Below are 12,666 nucleotides of genomic sequence, written 5' to 3'. Positions count from 1 at the left end.
TATAAAATACAATATTGCATTATTATATGTAAACATGCAACACAACCTTTATCTCAGCAAAATCTGTAATAAACTTGTGTACATATATGTACACATTGTTTTATTCAGAGCACTGGTTGTTAAACATTCATTAGCACACCACTAAGAAGTACTTAAATGTGTCTAAAAATGTGACACAGGGTGCATTATGATTCTTGGTGTTTCTAAAGCCATCAATCTATCTATCCATTGATTTGTCTTTATTTCTGTTTACCTATCATAACCTTGAAAATGTGCCACTCATCTCCAGCTGTAGGAAACATCAAAGATAGATGACCTCAGGTGTTGTGCTCTGAATCCAGCACCACTGGGTCTGGCCAAAGCTGCACTTTACCATATGTACATTGTCTCTCAATAATTACTGTTTCATCTTGGCAAATGACTGCCTCCAGTTAACATTAAAATATCCCCATAGTGTACAATTGGCCCATCAGACTGAAAGAAAATTAGGTGAATACATTTTTTATTTTAAATGGAAGATGCTTTTTGAACATATATTTGCAGTGAGTATTGGGAGTTAATAGAAACTAGGCAAAATAATTCTTGTTTGCTTGGACAGCTTAGCTTATATCCTTAATGTTGCCATGAGCTTATACCCTTAATTTTACCATGATCCTCTTAAATAATATGTTTTTGGCTTATTGTATCCCAAATGGAAATCTTTTTTGGTATAAGATACAGGCAAATGTTATCTGAGATACTATAACTCTCTAAATCTAAAATTTCCTTAATATGGGCATTCCATTCCTGTGTGTGCGTTGCATATACATAACTATGTATCTAAATAAAATGTATCAAAGCTTTATAAAGAGCACTGAAGAAGCGTACATATGAGACTGACACAGTGCAACAGACAAAGCTGAGACAAAATAAAGCAAGGTTGAGACTTCTGGTTATGGAAAATATGCCTTAGATCATCTTGCTGTGAAAACAAGACAAGATGTTGTTGCTATGAGTGGGAGTCCCACATGATGCAATTTGCCAAAAATATCTCAGAAGACTTTGGGCCCCTAAAACAAAGCTTTTTGTTCTGGGGATGACTGCCAAAAACTTATCTTTAATCCACAATTTTAATCTTCTAGTGACACCAGGATGAAGAGCACTTAATCATTTTTCACATGTTTTTAAAATTCTTAAGATCATCTACAATAATACGTGAAAATCTAGCATTTATAAAATCTTGTTCAGTGCGTGGCCAAATTTCCTTTGGCTATGCTTTTTGAAAGCAGTCGTAAAATTAAACCTTAGAGGATTTCTTCTGTGTTACTGTATTTTTAATCCTAGCCATCTTGCCAAAAGGAAAAAAAAAAAGAGAAAAGAAAAATCTCTGAATATATATTTTATGAAATATGAAAATAATATGTTACATTGTGATTTTCCAGAGGGAAAACTTATAAACTGGTTGATTTTATGGCCTAAAAAAATTTTTCTAAGGAGCACAACAGTTTAATAAAGAGTATGTCCTATTTTTTTTTTTTGCATGTTGTTTTTCCACACTCCCTTGTCCCTATGCCACTCTGATTCCACAACTACATTATAGTTTTAGGTTTTTTAGAGATGAAAGAGGAATAAGAAAGCAATGGATCCAAATTCTCTTCTGGAGATGTTAATATTGAAAAACTTTTTTCTCAGAAGGAGAGTGTGGACAAAGTAATTAAGTAAATAAGCAAGTCAATCTGGAATGTCTATTAAGCATGTCGGTGAACATCTAATACTTACCACTTACATAAATTGTTCTGTTAAATGAATGTTAAAAATTTTTAATTTATGGTTGATAAAGTAATATTTTTAAAGACGGTTATATTTAGCTTTTCAAACCTTTGCATTGCATAATGCTTTATTTTTATGTTGAAACTTGAGGCAAGATCCTTAGGGATTAATTTGTAGGTATTCTCGAACTCTCTAATTGCCAGAGTGTTTTAGTATCATTGCTTTTGGTGTACAAATGGATTTCCCCCTCTAGTTCATGAAAACACAATTAAATTTTGAGAAGCGTGTTGTTCAATCATATGCCGTTTCCCCAGTTACAAGCATTTTACTAGTATAGAAGGGAACCAGGCAGATGTTATAACCAGTTCAAAAAAAATTCAGAATTAATGTATATGGTGAGTAAAGGAATATTGAAATGACTTTCAAATGGAAGCAGAAATTGTGTTTCTGGGAAAGAGGAAGAAGTCAACTGAATCTTTGCCAGATAGAACAGAATTTACATATCTATCAGTTACTTACAATTTAAAAGAGAAGTGCAAAACAGCGCACAGACCATGAATAGGGTTGGAATTGGGCAGCCAGAAGGAGGGGCGATAGTCAACGCATGAATTTCCACTGGCTTTTCAACAGTTGTGCGGGTGATATTTAGGGACCTAGCTTTGTGTACATAATACACTCATTGAGATGACAGATATGTAGACTTTAAACTTAATCAACGTGATTGATTCCTAACATCACATGTAGGTTCACTGGGGGAAAAAAAGATAATCTCTGGCTATAAGAGAACTGAAATAATGCTTAGCTTAAAATAGCATACGCATCGGCATGATTATAAACTAGAATTATCTAATAGATATCATTAAAAGAGGTTTTTAGTCTATCAAGTCACCACCGCTTTTCCTAAATCTTTATTGTCAAATTTACAGCGGTTCATAGCTGAGATTTTTTTGGTGATGGGAACAGAGGGAGTGTATTATGATTATATATAATGGGAAAAGTATTAATCTCTGAATACTGAAAAATCTTGATGATTTTTTGCTTGGTTAAGGTATGGAGTTTAAAAATAAAGCTTCTGACATTATCTGAAAGAGTATACGTATTGTCTTAACAGGACAATCCTAATTTTTCTGATGATTTTTGTGACAATTTTGAGTTGCCACTAGGTGGCACTGCTGCATCCTTAGTCAATGTAGCGGTTGATTCCTCTTCCACCCCGAAGGCCGTGCAAGTTCTGTGAGGCCGGGCTCGACTTCTAGTCCCTTCTCTCGCTTCTGTTTGCTTGCTCGTTAAGTTCCACTCGAAGCAACAATCAGATACAACTTGTTGCTTGTTCAGCCCTGAGATGATATATTGATTCTGATAACTGTGATCCTACTTAGTTACTTGAGGACAAAGCAATGTAAGCTAAGCATTCGTCTTCCTCTCTCCCAGGGGCCAACTGGCTCGGCGTTGTGTGTATCTGTAAAGCAGTGGGTCATACCTACGTCCCTGCTACGTCGCCCACCTGGCAGCTCTCCTCCCACCGCCTGCCGCTGCACCGTGGTCACTGAGATGCACAGGCATGGGTCCCTGACGGGATGCCCTCCTCCTCTGAACGCGGCAGCAGGAGGGCGAATACTCAGCACCCTCAGTTCCTCTGATCTTTCCATCCCTTCACACTCCCCATCAGCAGCGCCCAATGCTGAAAGGTAGAGCAGACTTTCTGAAGGGCTGGGGTAACTAACCCAGGAGCTGTCATGCAGGAGGAGAGCAACTTCAGACAACACGCTAAAGGTGCCTTTTCTCACCACCCAGAGGAAAATTGCCCAAGATCTTAAGTTACAACTTTTGCAGGGTTAGGGTTTTGAGTGATGGGCACACTGAAGCTCCTGACCTTGACGCTCCTTCCTCAGTACTGACTACTTCCTAAAACCCGCGTGAAAATTGAAAAAAAATGATTTCCTTGCAAGTCTGTGTGTGAGAGTGGCACAGCTCTAACGCAGCCACTTTTTAATGGTGTCCAAGTGGTTTACAATAGCTAAGCATCTTTGAAACCACGTATCAGTTAGATCCGTGCTTTTCAAGATTTTCAGCTAAGAAAAAAAAAGGAGCATGAACCAGGGGGTTCTGTGACTATAACACTTTTTGGAAGTTTCAAAGTATATTAGAAATTAATGAGAATTTCACGTTCTATGCCATAAAAATGTCTCCATATTTTTAATTGACAAATATTTTTAATTTATGAAATACGTTTTTAATAAAAATTTACTATTCACTAAAACTGAGGTTTCAGGAAGACGATTCTCGCTTTTTTTCTGGAACCTTGAATGTACCCCTAAGGTGAAAAACCAGCCATCCTGGTTTGCCTGGAACTACAGTGTTTCCTGCGACACAAAACTTTCAGGGCTAAAACCAGAGCAGTTCTGGGCAAACGGGGATGGTTGCCTACCTTATATGTGACTTTGAGAAGCACAGATAGGACAGGGGTTAACATCGTTTAGGAAGAGGGATCCTAAAAATTCTGCCTAGCATCCCTTCCCTATTACGATAGCAATTACATCCTGCTTTTTTGGTATGTGATCTCCGCCCTCTCCCCTGCCTCAGCGTGGGCACATGAGTTCAGCTGTCCACCTAGAGTGCCCTGACCTCTCCCCACCATGCTTGGACCCAGTCCTTGTTAATAAGAGCACTTCGCTTCCTGCCCACAGCGATTGGTGCAAGCAGGGTCAGGGGACCCAGAAAAGACTTGAGACGGGTACTTGGAGATGGTGAGATGGAGACGGTGAGAGAAAGGCTTTCTTCTGATAGGGTTGCTAAATCAGGAGGATAGAGAAGGAGCTATCTTGATTCACATGAAAAGAAAAGAAAAAAAATCATTGCATGAAGAATGGAGGCAAGAGGGTTTACCCAGAGCCAAGAAACCCAAGACTTGATTTATTTATTTGAGCTCCTGCGTCAAGTCATGCCTAAAGCTGGACCCATTTCTAGGCTTTAAACCCTACAAGCCAATACATTACTTTTTAGCTTCAGCTAGTATAATTGGATGTATATAATTAGCAATGGAAGGAATCCTAAGACACATGCTGAATTTATTTTTCCTCAGTTTACAGAAGCAAAATTAAATATAGCCTCTTGAAGATTCAGGCTTCATAGCACATGATTCCCCTGTGCCTTGAGGCCGTATTCCTCCAAGGAGCCTGTGAAGGGTAGGAGGGGCGGAGTGAGGGGGATGGGAAAGCTAACCGTCAGCTGAGACTCCAGGGGGCAAGCCGTGTGCAATGCCCGTCAATGAGGGCTTGGAAATCTGCAGGTCTGCTTCAGCAGGGGGTGGCGCCAGGTGTGCCAAAGATGGGTGCAAAATGGTTCCAAGGAAAAGCAACATGGGAGATTTGCTACGCGGAGCAGGGCCCTAACTGATTGAGTACGGTGCTGTCTAAGTCCTCAGGGGAGAGTGAGAGGTAGACCAAGATAGGAATCAGTCCTACAGCCTAGGACCGACATCATGAGGAACCAGGCTCAGAGACTCTGGATAAGCCCGAAGATCAGAAGAGACTGGCCTGAGGAAGGGAAGGTAGGACCGTGAGAGCCTCTTTTCTTGAGGGAGGATTGGTTTGGTATTTGAATGCGGAAAAAGCCCAAGGAGGGGACCAGCAGCTGCAACCCTAAGACGCTGGAGAAGGCAAAGACCTAGAAGTGCAAAACATGGAAAAGAGGGCGGTTTTAATGATAGCTTCCTAAACTGTAATTCCCAGAAAAATGTTATCTTTACAACTGAATTCGAATTCTAGTGATTTTTCGTAAAAATAACTTTTTGTCTGTATGCTCATTCCCCATGTTGAAACTCCACTCTCCGTTTGGACATGTATGTTTACTGGAAATTTACAATTCCACCTGTGAACTCATTTCTATAAGCCTTGAAGCCACAACTGAAGAGCTGCCTCTCTATCCCTCTTCTCCTGTGCTTTCCTTAACTTAAAAAGAAAAAAGCTCAGTTCACAGAGCCGTGAAACATGAAAAGAAACAAACTCGATTACCGTTGTGAACAAGCAAGCATAAACAAGCTATTCCAAACGTTTTCACTGCCTGAGATTTAAACGCCGCTCCTTTGAGGTTGGGTTTCCACGTATGTACTGGGACCGTCAAGTCAAAAATTTTATCGTTTCATAGATGTTTTAATGAAATAAAAGGGCATCTAAGAATAACCTGAAGCATTAAATGCTTTCATTCTATCTCCCTGGTTTTTAACAAAACAAAAATGCAGGTCTAATTTATTTCATGTCATTAAAAGGCTTAAAAGTTCTCCACTGACCCTCTGCTCCCAGGTATATCAGCACAACACACTTAGCAGCCTTGCTGTCTTCACCTCAGGGTGTCCTCCCTTTCCCTTTTCTTTCCCTCTCCCCACCCCTATCCTGAGAATCTGAGTGTTGTAGAGGGAAAAATGAATATATTGGTGTCCCTGACTTTCTGGAGTTCTTTTTCACTCAGAGGAGACGGTGACATGCATAAAAATGCCAGCATTTTTTGAAGCCTTTGCTCTCTATTTATATGACTGTCTGGGTTTTATATGTCAGTCTTCCTTTCCATTCGCTGATGTGTTGAATACTTTAGCTCCCAGCACAAGGTCTTCCCCTCTAGTCCTTCTTCTAAAATCAGGGAGCTCAACATCCTTTCGGGTGGCCTGTGCAGCAGTCAGGACTCTCAGCCCGTCACATTCACCTCCGACCTTTTGCTCTAGTGCCCTCAGCTCTGCACTCAATGCATCTTTGGGTCATCAGCGTTAAGACTGGAACTCTGAAGGGTCTAAGCTAACCAGCTGGCCCGCCAGTCTTATGTCCGTACATGTGATGTTTCATTGTCTGTGTTAACTTGGCTGGGCAAGGGTGTGACTGGAGAGCTGGTGAAACATCATTTCTGAGTGTGTCTGTGGTGGGGCTCCTGGAAGAAATTAGCATTTGATTCAGTAAACTGAATAAAGAAGATCCTCCCTCCCCAATATGGGTGGACATCATCCAGTCCACTGAGGCACCTAATACACCAAAAAGACAGAGGAGGGGCGAATTCTATCTCTCTGATGGAGCTGGGAAGCCTGTCTTCTCCTGCCCTCGTACATTAGTGCAGGTTCTCAGGCCTGTGGGCTCTGGGATGGGCACTGTTGGTTCCTCTGATTGTCAGGGCCTCAGGCTTGGACTGAAACGCATGACCAGCTTTCCTAGGCCCCCAGCTTGCAGACAGCAGATTGTGGGCCGTTCAGCTCCTGCATCATGTGAGCCAATCCCTCAAAGCAAATCTTTTTCTACATATGTATCTATATATATCCCATTAGTCCTGTTTCTCTGGAGACTCCTAATCCATCATGTGTGTGTGTGTGTGTGTGTGTGTGTGTACAGAAACATGAAACTCTGGATCAGGGAACAGAACTTTCATGTACTCACAGAACATCTGTCCCCCACACCCCAATTCCCCATGGCGAGACAAGGCAAGAGGCAGACTTATCTGTGTCTGCAGGGGTTTGTATCACAGCAGAGAAACTGAAATCATGAAACCCAGAGTTTATATTGGAACTGCTGGCATATCTTCCCAACCTCCCCTCTGGAGACAGAGAGAGAGAGAGAGAAAGACACTTTGTTTTTCACTCTGGAATATAAACGGATCCTCTCTTGGGGGAGGATGGGAAGGTCTTTACTGGAATGTAGGAAATTGACTCTGGGGGAAGCAAGAAAGCTATCTTTAAATTTTATTATTCATAAAATGTGAACAGTTGTCTCTGGGGAAGAGGAGACATTCTGTATCTTTATAGTATGTCAACTTCCATTGTTCAGAAAATCCTGGCCATGTAGGAACATGTAGAAATTCAGGAAGGATTGTCTTCTTGCAATCTATACCTACACGACCTCTAAAATCTCCACACCGAACATCTCAGTTTCTGACTACCTGCTCGTGTTTTTCTAGCTCACTTATTCCAGTACCCAGACTCTAACAGACTCTAATTCTTGCCTTCTTTAAGATATCTAATTCACTTTTTGATTTGTTTGTTTATTTATTTTTCAGTCATCCGACCCACCATCTGCTACTTTCACTTCCCTTTTAACTCAGCCTAAATTTCATGTCCCATTAGTATCGTTAGTATCAGTGGCCTGAGAATTCCCTTAGTCCCAGGCAAACCAAGATGGTTAGTGGAATTTATCACCAAGAACTAGCTACGATAACAAAAACAGCACAATGGTTGCAAAGCCTCAGCATTCCAATTAAGCTTTTGGAAAACGAGAAGGAAAGGAGAGATTTGAGTCATAATTTCACTAAAATGCTTTTTTTGTGAAGTATCAAGGCCGGTTCTGTTTGAAGATCCACAATCCATCCATGTGGTTAGGCTGACCCCTGTTGGGGATGGGCTCTCAACCACAGTCACTTGAGAGGTGATCAGCGAGCTGCCTTTTTCTTTTAAAGTTTTTTATTTCCTTTTCTATTCAGAATGAAATACGCCTCCCATAAAGTTTCTCCTCTGACGTCAAACACACGGAGGAAGCTCTCTGCAGTCGTGCTGCTGACGTGTTTTGTGGGCCTGCCGTGGAACCGCAGAGTGGCGAAGATCAGGCCTTTGGTCCCCGTGTTATTCTTAGTTATTAGCAGGGAGAACCCAACAAGATAGTTAATTTGAAATTGGATCTCTAAGTGCTCGTCTTTGCATCTGGTGTGTCCTCGGCCTTGACATACTGTTATCCCAGATTTCTATGTGTGTTTCTCCTTTGCTTCCTTCAGATCTCTGATTAAATGTTGCCTTATTAGACAGCCCTTCTTGACTACATTGTATCAACGGCATCTCTTTCCCTGATACTTTCTATTATCCTTCGCCTACTTTAGTCCTCTTTCGACCAGTCAACCACAGCTGAAATCTGCTCGTCTCTCTCTCTCTACCCATCTATCTATCTATTCATCCATCACTATTCCCGCTAGAAAAAGGCAGGGGCTTTTCCTATATTGGTTACCACTGTATCTATAGCATCTCAGACAGGACGCCTGAGGGGACCAGTAGATGCACAATATATACTTCTTGAATGAATGAGTGAACGAATGGTCAGTGTTTCATTAACATAAAGCCAATCATCTGAAAGACACTGAGCGGCCAAAAACAATGCCTCAGTCCTTGCAAAGGAAAGTGGTCATTAAAAGAATCACACAGCAGATTGTCTTTCCACAAGTTAATGGCCTAGTTACCTAATTTCACAAAGTGGAAACAGAGTGGTAGTGGCAGCATGTGTCACTCACAGGTCTCTGAATGCAACTTTGTTCATAAACAGACTTTGCTCTTGTTCCTGTTCTTGCTATTTTTCCTTTATCAAACTGAACTGTAAATTCAGGGCAGTGATTCTTCTCTCATTTATCTGTTGACGTTAAATCAATATTAAGACTTTTTAATAGCCTAAAATATTAGTAGGCATATATATTATGCCCTTCAAGATATGTTTACTGCATATAGATTACTCATGGTGTTGTCCTTATTATAGTCTAGCCAAGTTGCCACTGGGCATATTAAAAAACTATCTAGTGCTTATACCTGAGGCCGCACGGACAGAGGAAACCATGCCACACTTTTCAACACTGGACAGAGAATAAGAACTATTTTTCTTGTTAATATTCTTTGATTAAATAGGACTTAGATAAACATTTTTGGACTTTTAACTGAAAATACATCTAAGAAGATCGTAACAGCTGACAGTGCTTGAGAAAAGTGGTAAAAAGCAGTGCTTTAAACTTCTATTCAACTTCTTATTCTGACATAATTTCAGACTTGTAGGAAAGTTGCAAGAATATTGAAAAGAATTTCTCTAAGCCTTTTTGTTTCTTATAAATTTATTTATTTTATTTATTTACTTTTGGCTGCGTTGGGTCTTCGTTGCTGTGCACGGACTTTAGTTGTGGCGAGCGGGGGCTACTGCACTTCGTTGCAGTGCACGGGCTTCTCATTGCGGTGGCTTCTCTTGTTGCGGAGCACGGGCTCTAGGCACGTGGGCTTCAATAGTTACAGCACGTGGGCTCAGTAGTTGTGGCTCGCGGGCTCTAGACCTCAGGCTCAGTAGTTGTGGCGCAGGGACTTAGTTGCTTCGTGGCATGTGGGATCTTCCTGGACCAGGGCTCGAACCTGTGTCCCCTGCCTTGGCAGGCGGATTCTTAACCACTGGGCCACCAGGGAAGCCCCTCTCTAAGCCTTTTATCCGGGTTCCCATGTTAACATTTGCTACCTTTGTTTTGCTCTATTGCTCTTTTCTTCTCAAATATGTTACACACGCACACCCCCGGAGTTTAATCTTCTCTTTGTATATGTTTTTTTCTTCATTTTTTTGAAAGTAAGCATCAGACATGATGCCCCTTTACTCTTAAATACTTCAGTAAATATTTCATAAAAGCAAAGATATTCTCTTTCTAATCAAAGTACAATTGCCAAATTAAAAATTAATATTGATATTATGATCTAAACTACAGACATTATTCACATGTTGCCAGTTGTTCCAATAATATCCTTTCTAGCAGAAGAAAATCCTGGTTCACACTTTGCCCCCTGCTGTTCTGTCTTCTTGGTCTGCTTTAGTCTGAACACTCCTCAGTGTGTCTTTGTTTTCATAACCTTGATAAATTTGGAGAATATAGGCCAGTCATTTTGTAGACTGTCCTTACACTTGCTTTTATGGGACACAGCCGTGTGATTGGGTTCAGTGTCTGCATTTTTGGCAGGAATATTGCAGAAGCACAAGATGGCATGTGTCCTATTGCTAGTGATATTGACTTTGATCATTTCATTACAGTGGTGTCTGCCCGTTTTCCCCATGGAAAGTTATATTTTTTCATTGTAATAAATAAGCATATTATGGGAAATAATTAGTCAGTAAAGAATATAAAATCCCTGTGACTCATCAAACTTACTTTTTATCCACTAGTTTTAGCATCTGTTAATGATTCTTTTGAAATCAATTATTACTATGATGGTTACCAAACGGTGGTTATCTAATTCCATAACAGTGCTGCTTTAATCAGAAATAAGTTATTATATAATAGTTTTTTATCTGTTCATAGTTTAATTATTTTCTTAATGGATTTGTATGCTCTCATTTTTTCCCCACTGCTATCTAAGGGATCCGTAAAAATTGCCTAGGTCATTTTGTAAAAAGCTACTGATTTTATAGATCATTTCCTTCTTATAATAAGTAATTGTTTGCATTAGCCATATTATTTTAATATTTTAAAAAGTATAGATGCTGTCTGTTTTAAGAGAGCAACTTTTTTATATGTAAAGCGATATCTTAGCCCTACTCACTATCTTGGGGTTAGGTTCCTTCACTAAAGCTTAAATTTACCGGGCATGGGTTGATTTTTTTTGCTAAGACTCTGATATTAGCAGCAGGGCGCACGAGCTGTCGAAATAATTTTTTTTTTTTTGGTCACAAGTGGCATTCACCTTAATTTCTTTCTTTTTCTTAACTATATGACACCGTGTGGTAAATATTACATGATATAGCAAAGAGTTTCCTATAACTTTTATGTTATGACTCAGTTAAGGACACTTTAAAACCAACACTACTGGGCAAAGAAGTTTTTAAAATTATATATCATTGGGTAGTCTTTGCAATGGCATTTAAAAAATTTACTAACCTGACTAGCTAAATAAACTAGACTCTGCTCCTATACTAGAAATTTTTCTCTCTATATATGTATTTCTATATATACATATAGTATGAGGATATGAAGGGTGAACATAATATTTACCTATCTACAAACACTACCTCTAAGTTTATACACACTTTATCTCTGGATATTAAAATGTCATAATTGCTAAAGTTTAATGACCCTGTTAAGAGGAATGGAGTAGGTCTTCATCTTTTAAAAATATATATAAAGTAGTGATAGTACCAAGAAAATTTGAAAATTATTTTGTGATAAAATGGGAGAAATTCTAGCATGGAACTCTAGATGCTGCCAAAAGAGCATTTGTTGGTGGTTTGCTGATAATCATGTATAACTTCCACTCTATTATCAACACCATCATCAAATCATGCCTGTAGGAAGGCTCAATGAATACTTTTGGATGTATAACTTGTTGTTACCATAGATGTGTCCTTCATATTTGTTCATTGGGTAAATTGTTTAAATTAATAGCACCTTAATATATTCAGTCCATGATTCTTGAAAATTCAAATTTAACTTACTTATTTTTGTTGTTGTTTCTTTTACTTTGGGTTGGCAAAAGTTGAGGAAATAAGTTGATTGAAAGGATGTTAGCACTCACTTTTATCCAAGATGAGCCTTGTTGGTGACACTGCAGTGAAGTAATACACTTTGTATCGATAGCAAGGGAGACAAAGGTATCATAATTTTGTGAGGCTAGAGACCACGTACACCTTTTCTCTCTCTTCCTTTATAGCTTTATAATAACTTTATAATTTTCTCTGCCCAATCCCACCTCACCTCCTCATCCCCTCCATTCCCATCCCTTTTCTCATCCCCTAACCCCTCTTGACCTACTTCTCTTATAGCTTAACTTGAACTAGTTTTTATGTTCAGAGATGGGTGTTTATAACACGTAGTCTTCACAGATTAAGTATATTTATGGAGCCGAAGTGGAAGCTTTATTCTAACCATCAAGAACTTTTCGAATTGAACAAAAAACTCTCAAATTTATGGGAATACAAGGATTCAAAATATTCTATTTTTAAAATTATATTTTAGAAATTTAAAACACTCAGTCTTAAACTATACTGTTGGCAGTGAAATAAACATATATATATATATAAATTAATTAATTAACTGTTATTCTTCAGCCAATGCAATTTTTAACAAGACTGCAGCCGACAGATTAATAAGACGTCTCTAATTCTGATGAAATGATTCGTTATACAGCTTGTCTCTATTTTCATATAATTTAAAGATCAATGAAGCAACAGAAAA

This window comes from Delphinus delphis, chromosome 21 (assembly GCF_949987515.2).
Source record: "Delphinus delphis chromosome 21, mDelDel1.2, whole genome shotgun sequence".
In the NCBI taxonomy this organism is placed as follows: Eukaryota; Metazoa; Chordata; class Mammalia; order Artiodactyla; family Delphinidae; genus Delphinus; species Delphinus delphis.
Note: the sequence above shows the minus strand (reverse complement) of the source record.